General features: G+C 37.8%; 1 protein-coding gene across 15 annotated transcripts in view; it reads left to right on the top strand.

Moving 5' to 3' along the window:
- ROBO2 (roundabout guidance receptor 2) overlaps positions 1–16,318 on the top strand; it is a 1,042,455-nt gene that overhangs the window by 322,875 nt on the left and 703,262 nt on the right. The window lies entirely within an intron of this gene.

Below are 16,318 nucleotides of genomic sequence, written 5' to 3'. Positions count from 1 at the left end.
GCCTGCTTGGAGTTTGAGAGGATAAAAGGAGGTTCCTTTGCTCAGGGTCCCTCCTTGGAGGAATCAGCTCAGGCTGTTTGTGTGTTACTGCACTGTGGATAAAATGGCACTGTAGAATGAGATATTTTAGGCTCTGCTATTGAAATCCTGGGATTGAGCTGGTGAGGAAGCCTGGTCTGGTGGTGAGTGGCTGTGCAGGGAGTCAGGCAGGGACCCACTGGGTCACTGGAGCCACCCCTGAGAAGGGGCCTTGATCCCAGCAGTGAAAATCTGTGACATTCAGAGTGTAGCTGCCCGAGGATCTTGTGAATGGGTGCCTTGGGAAGTTTCCTTAAAGCTGTGGGAAAACAGCTGTAACTCTGTAAACAGTATTGATTTTTGTTCTTTAGGCTATACTGATAGCTCAGAGAGAAACTGTGCTGGCCTTGATCATATTTGAATGTCTGCATGCAAGTGAGACTGAACTGGGGTAGCAGTATGATGCATTTCATTTTTAAGACTCTTCCCTCTACCCTTTCCACTGTAGGCATTCTCTCAGCAGCCACAGGAGTGGCACTGTCAAAGCCAGGCTGGCAAATCCCTGCTGCCCTTCCAAATGCAAAGGGTGCACCCAGTGTGTGGCACAGGATGAATGCGTTCCCTTCCCCAGTATCAGCACAGCAAGAAATTGTCTTGTCCTTTGAAATTTCTTTTGCTGCTTCCAAGTTTTACCTCTCCAGGAGCATCCTGCCCTTCTGGAGGATCTGTGGGTATCCAAAGGGAGCACTGCCCTCTAAAGGGCGAAGGTGAGATGGAATGCAGCTTCCTATAGACCCCGGGAGGTCCTCTGAGTTGTTGTAAAGGTGTTTTAGGTCATGGCCAGCAATTAAGCATCGAGTCTGAACACCCTGAAGCATCACTCCAAAGAGTAATGGTGTAGCCTCGCCAGATTTATAATCAGAGTGAGGAATAGCAATACAAACAAAAGTACACAAATTCAGTAATGTTCAAAATGTGACACAGTTTAAAGTGTACAATCTTAAGGCGCATTTTGGTTTGAGTTTTTTTTTTTTTTTTAGGGTAATAGAAAACATAAGTGATATTTTCTATAGCTGCTACCCCAATTTTTTTTTTTTTTTTTTTTTTTTTACTTCACAGATCTGCAATTTTAAATGTTTAAAAATCCAGCAGTAGATTCACCAATAAGCAAATGACAGGGGTAAAATTGTAAATGGATTAGTAAGACACCTAGAGGGTAGCATGGGATATTGAAGTAAAAATATTATATGAGAAACTGAAATTTTAACTGCTACATTTTTCATATATCAATGACTATAAATAGTAAGGCAGGTAGGCATAGAAGATTTTCCTTCATTTCCGTAAGGTATTCTGCACTGGAAGGGGTTGTTCTAAATAATCCAGTGAAATCCAGATTTTTTTGGTATTTCAAGTCAAAAAGTTCAGATCACCTGCTGAAAAGATAAATCTAGGAATACGTTTTCACTCTTAAACTATGGATATAGTCTAGAATGTGAACCAGGTTATCTGAACAAAAAAAAATAGGATAGAATCTCCAGTTGGGAATGATGTGCTTAATAAAATATAAATCTAATGACAGAAATTAGTACGGCAAAACTGGAAGACAATGGTAATTGTAGTGCTAATATTCTATTGGTTGGTTTTGTAAGATTTGGAAATACAAAAGTGAATAAAATTTAGAAATCTCAGTATGACTATGCTGGATGTGACTGAGGGCTCAGTTCAGAAGTCATTTGAGGATTCTCCAAAGAGGAAGTTCCCACAGTGAGTCAAAATGGATTTAGAGCCAATGTGTGCTGCCAGGATATCATAAAACCATTTTGGTGCCAAGAAGGAACAAGTCCAAAGAATCAAATTCTTGTCAAGCACTGCCTTGTAGAAGATTGAGCAGATGCCACTTAGGTTAATGGTTTGATAAATGAAGGAAGATTTTTTTTTTTTTTTTCCTGCAAGGAAACTAAGCTTGGAGCAGCCAAGGTCTTGCCAGAGTTAACTCTGTTCATTGAACTTCTCAGTCCTCAAACTGAGCACCAAAGCAGTAGAGCCAAGATTTTTCTCCAACACTGACAAAATTTTTGAGGATGTGAGAACTTTTCACACCTTTCCACATCACTGCAGCACAGGAAACTGCCAGGCTTCAGTTTTCTATCCATAAAGGAAGTATTTAAAATCACACATGAAATGAAGCCATGTGCAGTTTAGTAATGTCCTCCCAGACAGCTGTCTCTACCCTAAACAGCCAAATGTCATTTTGGACCAGTAGTTTCATGGGAAATCTTTAGTTGGGAAAATGTTATAACTTTATTTTAGTTTGTTTGGAGAAAGTCTGAAAAGTACTCTAAAATTAGAAAAGGAATAATAGCAGTTAAGAGATAGGTTATGTATGGCTACTACCAGGATATAAGGATTTTTTCCCCAACATTTTGCTGTTTTTAAATGTTTGCTGTTATTTGCAAATTATTTGCTCTTATTAAATAGTGCTGATCTTTGTTTTACCTTTTTTTTTATCTTAGCTTTAAACTATAAGAAAAAAAATACACATTCTGTGGTATTATCTGTAGAAAATCTATCTTCAGATAAAATCACTTAATTTTTTCTCAGGTAATTTTACCAAATTTAAGGCAAGCATCAGTAAAAAAGTGTCAAATGCAACTTCTGAATTATTAACTGTATTCCTGGTATTAGAACCTCTCTTTTTAGTTTTCCCAATCTGATCTTCTCTAAAACTTCCATAGAAAGTGAGAGAAAAATTACTTGTAAGATCATTGTGTGATTATTTAAAATTTTGGATAATTTTCTGAGCAGAACATTTTGACAAAGCAATAAAACCATGGAGTAGAAGGCAAGTAATTTACGCTCTTTTCTTTATACTCTGTTTAATATTTGTATTCTCCACAAAGCCTCCTACACTGCCCATAGCTTTCTAAAATATGAAGTCTGGCCATATAATAGTGTTATGCATTGCATTAGATTTAATAAATTATGGCAAAATAGAGAAGCAGAGATTTCCTGGGAGGTTTATGCAAGAAAACAGGGATTTGAGATAATCCCTGAGAAATATTTAACACAGAATCAGGTTTTCATTGCTGGAATGGTGTTAGTAAAGCAGGGCTTTCTGTCATTTGGTTTCTGTAAAGAATATTGCTTTCAGTAACCTTCATCAAATTTCATTTGACTTGCATTTTAATAACATTTTCATAACCTTGCACACTTGCTCGTGTCTTTATGGGAAGGAAGCTCATCATTGTGGCAAAGGGCTTCAAACGTTGTAAGTTCACAGAGCTTCACTAAAACCAATCAAGTTACACTGTAGTTCACCTTTCCTTTTTTCTAAATTTCAAAAGAATATTTAGTTTTTCTTTAGTGAGGGCTCTTGGGAATACCTACTTGGCTGCAATACCTTGCTGTGCTTGAGTGATTCACAGTGGTTTTCCCATAATATGCAGTGATTTTTAGGGGTCTGCCTGCAGCTAATTTTAATGAGAACTGTAGCTAAATCAAATTTCAAATAACCATATCCATTGAGTCCTTCAATGTGTTCTGGATTTTTTTGATATGGCTTTTTATCAATATGAAATGTGTATCTCCATTAACTACTCCCTGATCATGTTTAAAGCAGGATAAATGCCAAGAAATCAAAGGTTATTTATATTTTCAGCCTCAGAACCAATTACTTAATCTGCGACACAATAAACAAGTAATCTTATGTAGACCAGATGTTGTTCTGGAATTTGAGATATTGGGCCAGAAACACTTATTAAACCTCTTGCTTACCTTGTATCTAAGAATGTTTGGACTCTACTACTATATCCTTCAAGAGATTTCAAAGGCTTACAGAAGCCCTGCATGTGAAGAAGGGCTACTTTATTTGCTTTTTCACTTTATGTGGTTGCACAGAGACCACATAAAAAGGGGAGAAATTTAAAATACAGTTGTGCAAGTACCTCTAAAAATTTAAGCTAGCACATATTTGCCTGCTGCAATAGTGGATCACATTTTGCTAGTCAGCAGTTTCACAGCTGTCTCAGAAACAGATCCAAAACTGGTTCCCACTGTTGAGGCTTTGCCTGTTTAGCTGGGGTGATACCCCAGACTGTGCTTGTTCTGTTGCTTGGTTGTTTTAAAGGAGCATATTTGTAACCCTTCTGGCAATGGAATATTGCCTTTTTCCTCTGTTGTGAAACTTTTTGCTTGTTCATTGATACCATTTTATTTTTCCAAATAAAAAGTTGAACTTAGTGAACAAAAATCTTCCCAGTGACATAAAATTTTGTAATTTTTTATTGAGTGAAGTAGCTATTTACTGTAACTATTATAACTTCAAAGGAAAACATTTTATCCTGACTCAGATACTGTACAATTTCCAAGTGTAAGTACTTTTGTTGTTTTCCAATAGAGCTAAATACATTTAATAATCATAGCAGCAAATGGTTTGTATGCAGTGAGCTCACTGGGTACCTTCCTCAGTTTTTGCCTGCAGTTACCTATTCATTTTTGTTCATTATTTATACTTCAATTCAATAACCTCTGAAAGCTTAATGCCACAGGAGGAATTCCTTCTCCTTGTCCCAGTGTGAAGATAAATTGCACCCAAAACATTAGGAACATGATATTTTTTCTTTTTTTTTTCCTTTCCCCCACCCTGCCTAAGGTGATCAAGTCAGCTTTAAGTGTTTAAAGAATACTTAACTCTGTGTTTGTAGCATCTTCTCTGGCTGCAAAAGCCAAATTAACATGTGTAACAGAGTGCCACACTTTGGAAGAGAAACTTTCTGCTATGAATACTCAGTCATTTGCCTCTTTCTCCAACATCTGTTTCCAAGGCTTGATGCTGATCTCTCCCTGTAAAGTCATGGGGCCACTGGCTGTCTTTGTTCCTGGCTGAATCCTCTGGGGATGAATCCTTCTCAGCATTTTTCAGTACCTAAGGAGTGGGCACTTATGGAGACTGAGCCTGCTCCAGCTGAAAAATGCAAGTCAGATAATGGTGTGGAATGAAACCAAAGAGAGATTCCATTCTCCATTCATTACCTCCTGCACTCTAATTGCTGCAGAGGTCCTTTTGGTTGTAATTGTGTTCTTTTTCTCATTGTAAGAGAGATTCCACAATAGCTAATGTGGCCTTTGGTTTATTAGCCCTCATGAGACAGGTTTTTCTTTACACTTGAATTCTCTATCTCATTGTTTGCTTGGAGAAAGGAATAGCAAGGAGGTGAGACCCCAAAAATTTTTCTTGCATGCTTTCCCATTTCTGCTCAAAAGATTTATTAAAGATATTTATTAGCTTCTCTAAATAACATTCTAATCAAGCATTTGGATCACTTCAGTAACTGATGTTTATTTTTATAAGCAATACTTTAATTTGACACTTTGCATAATGCATGTGCAATAAGGGTGCCATGTTTGATGGATAAACACCAAGAAAAAATCATATTGCCTAATAAATAATGTTGGATTTAGATATCCCACTCATTTAAAGCAAACTTGTCATGGTTTATTAACTGTATTAACTAGTGGCTTTTTTTTATATCTGGTCATAAATAATATGAAGCATTTTTGAAAGATGCCCCTTTCAAAGGACATAATGTTACCCTTTTATTGTCTCAGATTATTCATGTCTTCTCTGTGGTGGGCAAGCTGCCAGTGCAGCAACACGTATTCGAGCATATCTTCATATACTGAACCCTTGCCTTGTCTCTTGGGATGAAAATTACTGAGGCAGAGGTAGTTGTAGTAAGGAAATTAGTAGGGCAGCACATTTGTAAAGGCAGGGATCTGGATTTGCACAGGAGGCACAGCCACTCAGGATTATGCAGGTGGTAATGGTTCTGTCTCTGGAATGGCTCCCTCCCACTGCACAGCCATGGGATCACAGGAGCTGCTGTCCCACACACTTTCTAAAGGCTGGTGTTGTTTAGGATTGCACCAGCTGGCTTCAGTGACAGTGAACACCCACCCCCCAGTTCCCTCTGTGACCAGGAATTCCTACCTGGCTCCACCAAGGGTTACCAGGGCACTGCACTGGTTATGTGGACAAAGGGTGCCTTCAATAAGACGTGTTTAGGAAAGAGTGTCTGCTCAGGGTGCTGGTAGTGCTGAGCCACCTGCAGTCTCATTTTCTCCTAGCACAGTCCATTCATAAAACTGTCACCTATTCCTATTTCAAGTAGAATATATTTGAAGTATTTTTACCCTCCTCAGCCCTCCCCAGCTCTTATTTCTGAACTGGATTTAGGCTGAACTTATCTCAGTTATTGCTCAGCTGTAGTGTCTCAACTGCCCTGTGGTGTTCAGTTGGAAGTTGCTTATCTAGATTGAATGTGACTCTTCCTTTATTCATTTTCCAGTGTTGTTTTCCAAAACTTGGTATTCTAGACCATCCTTAGGTAAACAGTTCAGTATAACTGGGCTGTTACTTATCTCACTAATGGAAACGTGCTTCTAAATAGAGCTGTGTTCTTGATTATGTCATTGTTACCCTTTATTTAAGCTTCAATTTGCAGCAAAAGGTTTTTAAAATCTTACCACCTTTATGACATTAAAAGCAGCATCATCAACCAGCAGCTGAGGAACCTGGTCTAGTGGAAGATATCCCTGCCCATGTCAGGGACGTTGGAAGTAGAGGATTTGTAAGGGCCCTTCCAACCCAGGCCATTCTGTGATTCCATGACTTCCTCTTTCAGATTCTCACTTTTGTTCTCTTTTTCTTTCATTCCTTTACATACCGTATCATCCTCTTCAGAAGTTCATTTCAGATTTCTTTCTTTCTTTTTCCTCATCTTTATTTTTACTTCAATCTGGGTATTTGTGTTAGCTGATAAACACTGCTACCTGATTGAGTTGCTCTATCCAGATGAGACTCTCATGCTGCCTCCTACAGCACTTCTTTCCCAGCATCTGCTTCCCACAACCCCTCCTGTGCACAGAAGTGCAAAGGACACAGACCATTAGCACAATCATGGTTATGGCATTTTCTGCAGCTCTGCTCCATGATCCACTTGAATTTGATATCTTTTTGTTGCCATAAATTAGTTAGAATCTGGAGGATGGGAAAGGAAGGGGAAATGTGTATTTTAAAAAAGAAGAAGAGCACATCTGTCCTCTGCCCAATACCTTCTTAGTAGGGAAAGTGTTAGTTCCTTGAACCAAAAGGAATTACTAAATTTGGGGACCCTGATTGGGTGGAAAGTGTGACGGTGTTCACAGGGGTCTTAGGATGAGGGAAGAGATGAGGATCTGACCCCATGTTTCAGAATGCTTGATTTATTATTTTATGATATATATTATATTAAAACTATACTAAAAGAATAGAAGAAAGGATTTAATCAGAAGGCTTGCTAAGAATAGAAAAAGAATGAAATTATTCCAGAGGTTTGTGTCTCTGACAGAGAGTCTGAGCCAGCTGACTGTGATTGGCCATTAATTACAAACATCCAACATGAGCCAATCACAGATGCACCTGTTGCATTCCACAGCAGCAGATAATCATTGTTTGCATTTTGTTCCTGAGGCCTCTCAGCTTCTCAGGAGGAAAAATCCTAAGGAAAGGATTTCTCAGAAAATGTGTCTGTGACAGGAAAGCATCGTGGTTTACAGCACAGAGGACAGCTGGGGGAAAAAAGTTCTCTTCTTGGCCTTGGTTGCACAATTTGAGCTCTGAGTGGAAAGGTTTAGTCTTTATTTGTGCCTGTAGTGGCTGGATTGCACACTTCCCTGCAAGCTCTCCCAAAATGGCACATCTTCCTGCATTCACAGGAACAGTATACAGAGAAAATTTCAACAGGTGTTCCCTTTTCCTCTGTTCCCCAACCCATGGTAGGTCCCAGTTGTTTTGTATTGCTGCTGTTATTCTAGGTTAATTATTTCCTATATTGGGTAACTCCTTCAGATTGTATCTTTATGCAGCATTATGTATTTACACCCTCATTATGATTTTAATAATGCATTTCATTACAGCTGGCAATTGATGGTTTTCATTACTGAACAAACTGTCAATTTACTGCTAATGCTGCTTTAATTATTGACTTAGTTTGATTTCCTTGGTTTAATTCTTTCCATCTGTGAGGAAAAAGGTCTGTGTATTTGTGGAGCTGGAAATTTTAGATTAAAATTTTAAAGTTTTCTAAGCGGACTTTTAGGAAAATTACTGTTAATTTTCTTAGTTTCTGTCCTGCTCTATTTTAGCATGTGTGTGTCAGTCCAGAATAGCTTATGGCTCACTGAAGACCTCAGGATAGGGCAGAAATGTTGGTAACATTACATAATCATGACTGTAGGATTTCAAACATTACTTCTACTCCATGGACAAATCTGACTTGAAGATATTGAATATGATGCTAAGTATAACCTGCTGTAGAGCTCATTTCTGGAATGGTAAAGGTTTTGTGGAGGCTACATTGTATTTGCCATAACACACAGTTCCTCCAGTAACTTTATATATATATATTTTTAATAACTGGGAACATGTGCAAATGCAATCTCTTCTTTGTAGTTCTGTCTTCCATGGTCTTTATTGAGAGGAGATTGGAAGAGAGTAAATTTTGATGACCCTTCAGAACTGTTCTGGTGGCCAGAGTTTTAAGATGTGTGTCACTCTTTGGTGGAGGATCTAACCAATTGTTATACATGCACTGCAAATGGGCTGCAACAACTTAGCTTTTCCTTAACCCCAAAAGGCTGTTTGGACATGCAAATCTGGGAATTATGAACATGTTTTAGTGGTGGATTGGTAGTGCTGGTTTAACAATTAGACTTGATGATCTTAAAGGTCTTTTCATGATTCTGTGGATCTATAGCTAAAACTGTTGATATAGTTTGGAACCTGTTTCTAGTCTATTCATATGACAAGTCATGCCTGTTCATGGGATTTGATTTCCCAGTGGTCTGTGCCAATTTTATGTTCGTGTATTTGTGCTGATTTCTGGCAAGTTGCATATGTTTTATTCCTCCCAGTCATATGATGTGAAATACAAATTCAAGAATTACTTTGCAGCCCACATAGAAGAAAAAAAGAGGAAAAGGCGTTTTTGGAGTTTTGGTCACTGGGAGGCAAGGGTCAGTGCTTGTATTTGGGAGTAACTTCTCTCTTCATGTTGGTATAGTGACATTTAATCCAGTGGGGAGTCATGTGAGAGAAGTTATTATTTCCTCTCAACTTTTGAAGGGATCTAACCAAACTTGAAGTTAAACAAACAAATCACAAGCCTATGTAGAAATAAATAATTCTTAGTCACTCTAAATTGGGGGCTAATAGTGTAAGTGGATTTGCACTAACCCAGGAGGGGATATGTGAATGTAAAAAGGAAGGGAGGGGGGTGCTGTCTGACACCTGAGAAAAAATTATTAGTTTGGAAACATTCATAGATCAAATCCTTGAAAAGTATTATGTAGATAATTATTGACAGTGGACAGTGATATTTAAAAGACTTCATTCTGTGGAGATAGTTTTGAGTTGTATTTATTACACCAAAATCTAAACCAATATATAAAAACAAGGAGGAGAAATGAGTAATGACATTCCTTAGTAAAAAAAATTATAAAATATTGCACTTGGTTGGATGTAAAGAAATTAATATACATGACAGAACTTTAGTAAAAATTTAGCTTAGTTTTAACATAATTAACTTATATGTAACCAGTGTATGTGTGCTAACTCAATTAGACATGTATTTCCATCAGCCCTGGTGGCCTGTTAAAAAAAAAAAAGTTTATCACAGACATCTAGGTTTATGTGCTGGCAAACAATAGATTTTATCCTACCTTTCCAGTCCACTGTGTCTAATCTGCCTCAGCTTTCCCAGGTCAGTGCTGTTCCTCTGCCTCACTCACAGCAGAAGGTTGTTTGTCCCAAAGTGTGAGGAGGGCAAAGCAGTGATTTACTGGAAAATCCTAAAATCCTCTTGGACTTCTGACTAGCTGCATGAAGTGTGAGAGCTGAGTTATTCACAGGCTAGGAAGAGAAGCAGATCAATCCTGAAGAAAAGAGTATTTTTCTCCTACCACCCCCTTGCAGTGACTATGCCACCTCCAGGGAGTTTATGGAAATGCTCTCTGTCACCTCACGCCACTCACTGTCCTTCTGCAGGGATGGGGAGCATCAGCTGCTGACCTTCATGTGAGCAGCAGGCCTGTGAAAGCAGAAGGAGATAAAGCTTTTGGCCTTCCTGTGGCAGCCCTGGCCAGCAGCTCTTCCTCTAGAAGCGGGCAAGCAATGAGAGCGAGTGGCCACATGCTCCCCTCCACCTCCCATGGGCATCACAAGCAGGCGCCTCTCACAGAGTCAGCTTGCCCCTTGGAAAAGCTAATTTCCATCTCCCTGGAAAAAGCCATCCTTTAAGCAGTACTTTTTCCACTCATTTTAATAACTGTCAGCACTGATGTAGAGATATCTGCTAAAAACTGGGAGAAACCATTCCACAGTTTATATCCTAAAGCACGTCTTGGCTCTGACCCAGTGGGAAATGAGACTGAACCTGTGTTCTGCTCAAGAAACACTGGAAGTATTCTGGGACACCAATTGTGTTCCAGAGCATCAAAGCAGTGCTAAAATTTTGCAAAATGTAGCTCCCTCTGGTGATGTGCAATAAAATAGATACTAGGAGGCAACAGCAGAAGACATAAAATTCTTGCTCTGCCAATTCCAATTTTAGAAGCTATTTGCTTACAGCAGCAAAGGCTCATTGTGATGTGTAAGAAGTTTGACATATTTTATGCAGAATTGCATATAGTGTATCTTAAAATCTCCAAAATCTGTCAAAATTAGTTGGCATTTGATCACAACAGAGTTAGTTCTTCAAAATTACATGCGGTTAAGAAACCTGATGTCTTATCCGCTTATTATTGCATCTTCTAAAAATTTTAGAAAATAAGCCATCTAGATAATTCAGGATTTCCTGAATAGTTTTCAGTGAATATTGGAGAATACCTCTGACAGAGGAATGTGGTTATACAAAAGATAGACCAAAAGCAGGGGGAAAATATAATTAAGACAGATTTTATTTGCAGTGAGTGTCTAAGTTAAAGTTTCTATGTTGTAGAAATGCTGAAGTTTTGGAATGAGTAATGCTGGGTTTGTTAAAATCTGCTGATATTTCATTGCTATCAGCTATGCAAAATGGCCAAGTTTCATTCTTGGCATCATCAATGACATCATGTTATTAAATCCTAAAGAGTGAATAAGAAAAATTAAATGATATGCAATTCTTTATCAAGAGTTCTTGATGTAATTTGATCAGTTTACAGATATTGCTGTTGCTTTTCTGGCAATCAGATCTACAGTCTTCAGGTAGTCTTAAGGTTATTCCAGTTACAACTATCCTGTACACAGAACATTTTAGCCTCTCACTTGAGCTGAGGTATCAGCAGGAAAGAGATTGAAGTTTCAAGTGAATTTCTCATGAGTAAAACAAATTAATTTAAAAAAGAGTGAGAAAATCTGGCTTTTTCAATGGTTGGAGTTATTTGTGTGCTTTTTTTCTTCTTCTGACATGGTTGCTATATTAAAGTTGTTAGTGTAGGCTAAAAACTGTCTTTTCGATGCAAAAAATTTAAACAGACAAAAAAGAAAAATGAAAGAAAGGATGGAGTTGGCATTCATGACTAACTCAGGTGTAGTCATCTTTGATACACGAGTCTAACTTCAAGTGAAATTAATCTTATTTAAGTAAACTAAAAGAAGGAGTTACACTGAATATGGAACAGATGTTCCCTGATGCCCAATTTATTTTGGTTTAGCTTGAAAAATTCTTACAGTACCCAGGCTAGTAATTGAATCTTTGCCCATTTCTTTCATTTCCAATGTCTGTCTTTTTAATTTCTTATGAAAACATACTACAGTATCTATTTTCAAGGGAGACTTATTTTCTCATATGAAAATATATTGTAGTATATTTCCTATAGAGCAAAAGGGAAAACTACATGTTTTTTAGTAATTAGATATGCTGTTTATTTGAATAAGCAGATAAGGTATTTAAAATATGAAAATCATGTGTACATTGCAATACTGTCTTGGCTGAACTGTGGGATCTATTAGATTACCTGTGTAATTTCCGCTGACACTTATAAATATTGAAGGAGTAATCAGAATATTCTTGATAGAGAAATATTATCATGTAACAGAAATAATGCATGATTAGATGACCACACTATTTCAGCAATGTGTCAGGCACAGGAATTAAGGTCACTTCTTATTTACTTCAGGTCATTTGTTCTAAGTGCATTGTCCAGGGGGGTTTTTCTGTATGTGGTTGGTACAGAAATGCTTTGAAACAATCTTTCAGATACCATCACAACTTTTCAGTTTTATGTTGGAGGGAAGACACCTACAAACGTTAGAAGATACAAATTTGAGTGTAGGGAAAATGAGTAGATTTTAGTCTCAGTCCTGATGCTGGATTTTAGGAAAAGCTCAATTGAAATTTTTATTCCATATAATTAACTGTTATGACTTGAATGTTGGGGATTTTTTTTTTATGGGCTTAGGGGGGGGGGATTGGGAGTTTGAGCTGGATTTATCTTTATTTTTTTTTTAATTTAAAATATAATGATAGAGAATGGATCATGTCAAATTAAACACACTTGAAACTCATTGGACTATGCAATCTCTCTCATTGTCATACTGCCCAAAAGTTCTGTTAATTACAATTATTTTGTCCTTTCTGAGACTAGGAATCTACAAAGTAAAGTACTGGGAACTGTTCAGCCTCCCTCCACATCTGGCCAAAGTGTTCACTGAGCAATTGAGAAGAGAAATTAGCACAAAAGATTCCTTGTCTCACTCCATGATTTTCCAACAAACAAAATATCAAGTTTCCAGTGATGCTCACATCAATTTGCTCTCATCTCCCAGCTGAAAACCATAACATTTTGGTGCTGTAAAAAGAAATTTAAGATTCCTGAAGTACTTTTTGAGGTAGAAGATGCAAGGAAAACTAGCTTATTTTGTGTATATATATATGTGTGTATATATGTATATATGTGTGTGTATATGTATGTATATACAAAATAAGCTATATATATGCTACATATATATGTGTGTGTAGCATATAAATAATATATAAATATTACATAAGTATATAAATATTAATCTCTCTTTTATGGGATATTTTCCCCATATTTGAGGAAGGCTTGTGCCCTCTCACTTGAATTTTATCTTTTCTGTTTGAAGGCTCTTTCCGATGACAACCCACAGATGAGCAGGCTGCTCACAGAGGTCATGGACAAGAGTTGTAATGCTTTGAGTATAACCTCCTCAGTGGGGTTGTGAGATTAAAGTCATAGTCTGTCTCCAAGAAGGCCATTATCATTATAAAGTAACACAGATCATTAAAGAGCAGCTCCATGAAGACCATTATCATTAGGTGGTAACACACCATTAGACAGCATCTTCAGCTGCACAGCCCATTGAGGAGGGCACACGCCTAATGTGACAGCTCTCCAGAGTGACATCAGTCAGTCTGCCACTGGCTTTCAGCAGGGGTTACTCGTGTCCCAGGGATTCCTCCTGCCATCCTTTCTTAGCCACAACTTGTTAAATAGAAGGAGTTGCTTCGGGATAAGCCCCAGGGCTCTTTGAAAAATAAAATTCCCACCAGAGCTGGTGTATTCCTTTAAGCAGAATTCCTGCTTGGTTGCAAGGGTTCAGACATGTCCCTCCATGCCAAGGTGACCAGCTTGGATAGGGAAATATTTCAGGTCGCTGCGCATTGCCTGTGGATTTCAAAAGGTGTCTGCACTATGGTAGAAAATAGGCAGGCACTGAGCATATGAGCTTACTGCTATGGAAAAAAAATCTGTTTCACTGTGCAATGGATACACCTGGCTCTCCTATTTATGCCATCAGGGAATTAATTATCCTGACTTACAATAGGCTGGGGAGAAAACTATATCTCTACTACCTGTAGAAATTGTGTTTTCCTGCTGAAATTGGGAAGTGTAAAAAGGTCATACCTTATATTTTAGGAATCAAAATTGGTGATTGTTTGATTTGATCCAAACACATTTAGTTTTCTCTTTTGGCTGTATAATCCTGTCCTCCTCTCTGCAGGGCTACTGCATGAAAGACAATTTTGTTATCTGTCACAAATACAGCAAGCGTTTCTCTTACCAATCAGTTTTCATGGCCATCCTCATTATGCTGTATTCACAATATGATATGTGCAAGGTGTTATTTTGCACCAATATGCTATTCTTCATTAAAACTGTACTTTGTATTCCTAAAATGCATTCTTCTGCCCTGTGTCTTTTCATGAATTCTTGTATGTAAAATATCTTTAGCTGATCTTTTACATGAAACCATGTTTTTGTGAGTGAAGTCATTAATTTTCTGCTTCCAGGCATATTTTCTGGGAAGATAGTTCAGAAAAGTTCCAAACTGTAATTCTAGAGCATGTATTTAGGAGCCAGTAGAGGGTGCATTTTCCACAGTGTTTTCCACAGCACACTTTAATTGGTGCTCTAATTAAATATGTGAATAGAAATAGTCCGTAACAAATATATTATTTTAGAATTAACATTCAGGAAATGAGAAGGAAATCTACTCATAAAATGATTAGGCCATTTCTTTTTAATTATTCCATCTAAATTTTTACAATAATACAGCACAAGCTGAAATATTTTCTTTTCTTCTTTTCTTCCTTTTCGCATCCAGTGGCTTAAAATGGCTTCCCTTTATGACATGGCCTGAATACATGAGCATAATATTTATAACATCATTACTTGAGCCACTTTTCAGTATATATGAATAGTGAATGGGACTGAACAAATGGTCTCCTTTAACAAGGGTCCCCTGGAATGCAGGTTGAACCACAAATGTCTCAGTCTTCCTTAGAGATAATGTGACATTTCTGCTCCCCTTTAGAGGGACAAAATCAAGAACCAGTTCACAATCAGGATGTGGTAGGTGCGCTGGGATGAGCAAAAGTCTGTGGAAACAGACAAACTATGTGATCTTCACACCAAATACTGCAGTGACCAGAGGAGAGGTGGAGTCAAGCCTGCTGAGGGTAAATCTCCACAAATATGCAATTATTTATTCTTGACCATGGTTTTACCTTTTGGGAGCACTGTGTATGTGGAGACACTCTTTATTTTCTAAATATATCAAGCACACCAGTTTTAGCAACAAAATCCAGACTTTCTTTCCATTTTCCATCACATTTGCATAATTATATAGAAGTTTTAGTATTTGTATTTTTCAAGCCACTTCAAGAATAGGAGTGCATTTCCCTTCCAGATCAGATTGAGATAGGGTCATATGAACTGCACAGCAAAGTGGGTCACTAGGCAACCTCTGAACAAATCCTGGGGCATGGAAATGTAGGCGAAGTTAAATGATACAGTCCTGGAACACTCACTTTTCCTTTCTTGGAAGATATTTGGCAGAATGCACCTCTGCCACCCACATAAGTGCTGCTGAGGCACCCCTGAGGAGGTCAGAGAAAAGCTGGGTACAAGCAGTGGGGATGTCTTTGTGGAAGCCATTCCCACATCCATATGGAAAACGAGAGGTCCTTGCTGCTCTCAGCAAAGCTGAGCCACATTTACCGTGCATGGGAGATCTTCTCACCTCTGGAGCCATAAATAGGGGTGTGGAATTAGCAACCAATATGTTTCTGTGTCACTGTGTGTGTAACGTCTCTCTGTAATGGTTCCATTTCCTAGATGACATGTACTTAACTCTATTTTGAGCAGCACACATTCTCAGAGGTCATTTGGAATGTAACTTTCAGACACAGTCACTCCTAATATGTTTTCTCCTGAAGATTTGCTTTTAACATATTTCTGAGCTTGATGTTGCCTCTTATTCACTTGAGAATTTTTTTAGAAAATAATATTTTGGTGTTACTAGGTTTTTTTCAACATAGAAATATAAAGTTTAGGGCTCCCAATGTAATTTCAAACAATTTGTAATGCAATTAATTCTTACTGGTAAATCCCAATGGCACTATATTCTTTTACAAGATAGTTCTCCTTATCTCTGATTAAACTGATAATTTCTGATGGATGTCTAAAGACTACATTACTGCCAAATTCTGTGATGTTGATAAGAGCATCTTTAATTTAGGGAATGAGAGGAGGAATTTAACAGTGACTACATAATCTCTGCATCTAGTTCAGAATGCAAGAGAAAATGAGTGTAAGAGATAAAAAAGTACTAAATTTACTAGATCAATAGCTGGATAAATAAAACAGAGAGTTGTAGTGCTCTACCTATTTCCACTAGAAAAGTGAACCAGAGGAACTTATCATTATGTTCTGCTCAAAGCCTGAAAACAAAAGGCCAGAACTTGAACCTGGGATG

This window comes from Zonotrichia albicollis, chromosome 2 (assembly GCF_047830755.1).
Source record: "Zonotrichia albicollis isolate bZonAlb1 chromosome 2, bZonAlb1.hap1, whole genome shotgun sequence".
Taxonomy (NCBI): Eukaryota; Metazoa; Chordata; class Aves; order Passeriformes; family Passerellidae; genus Zonotrichia; species Zonotrichia albicollis.
The sequence above is the reverse complement of the archived record's forward strand: the minus strand, read 5'-3'. Positions and strand labels throughout refer to the sequence as shown.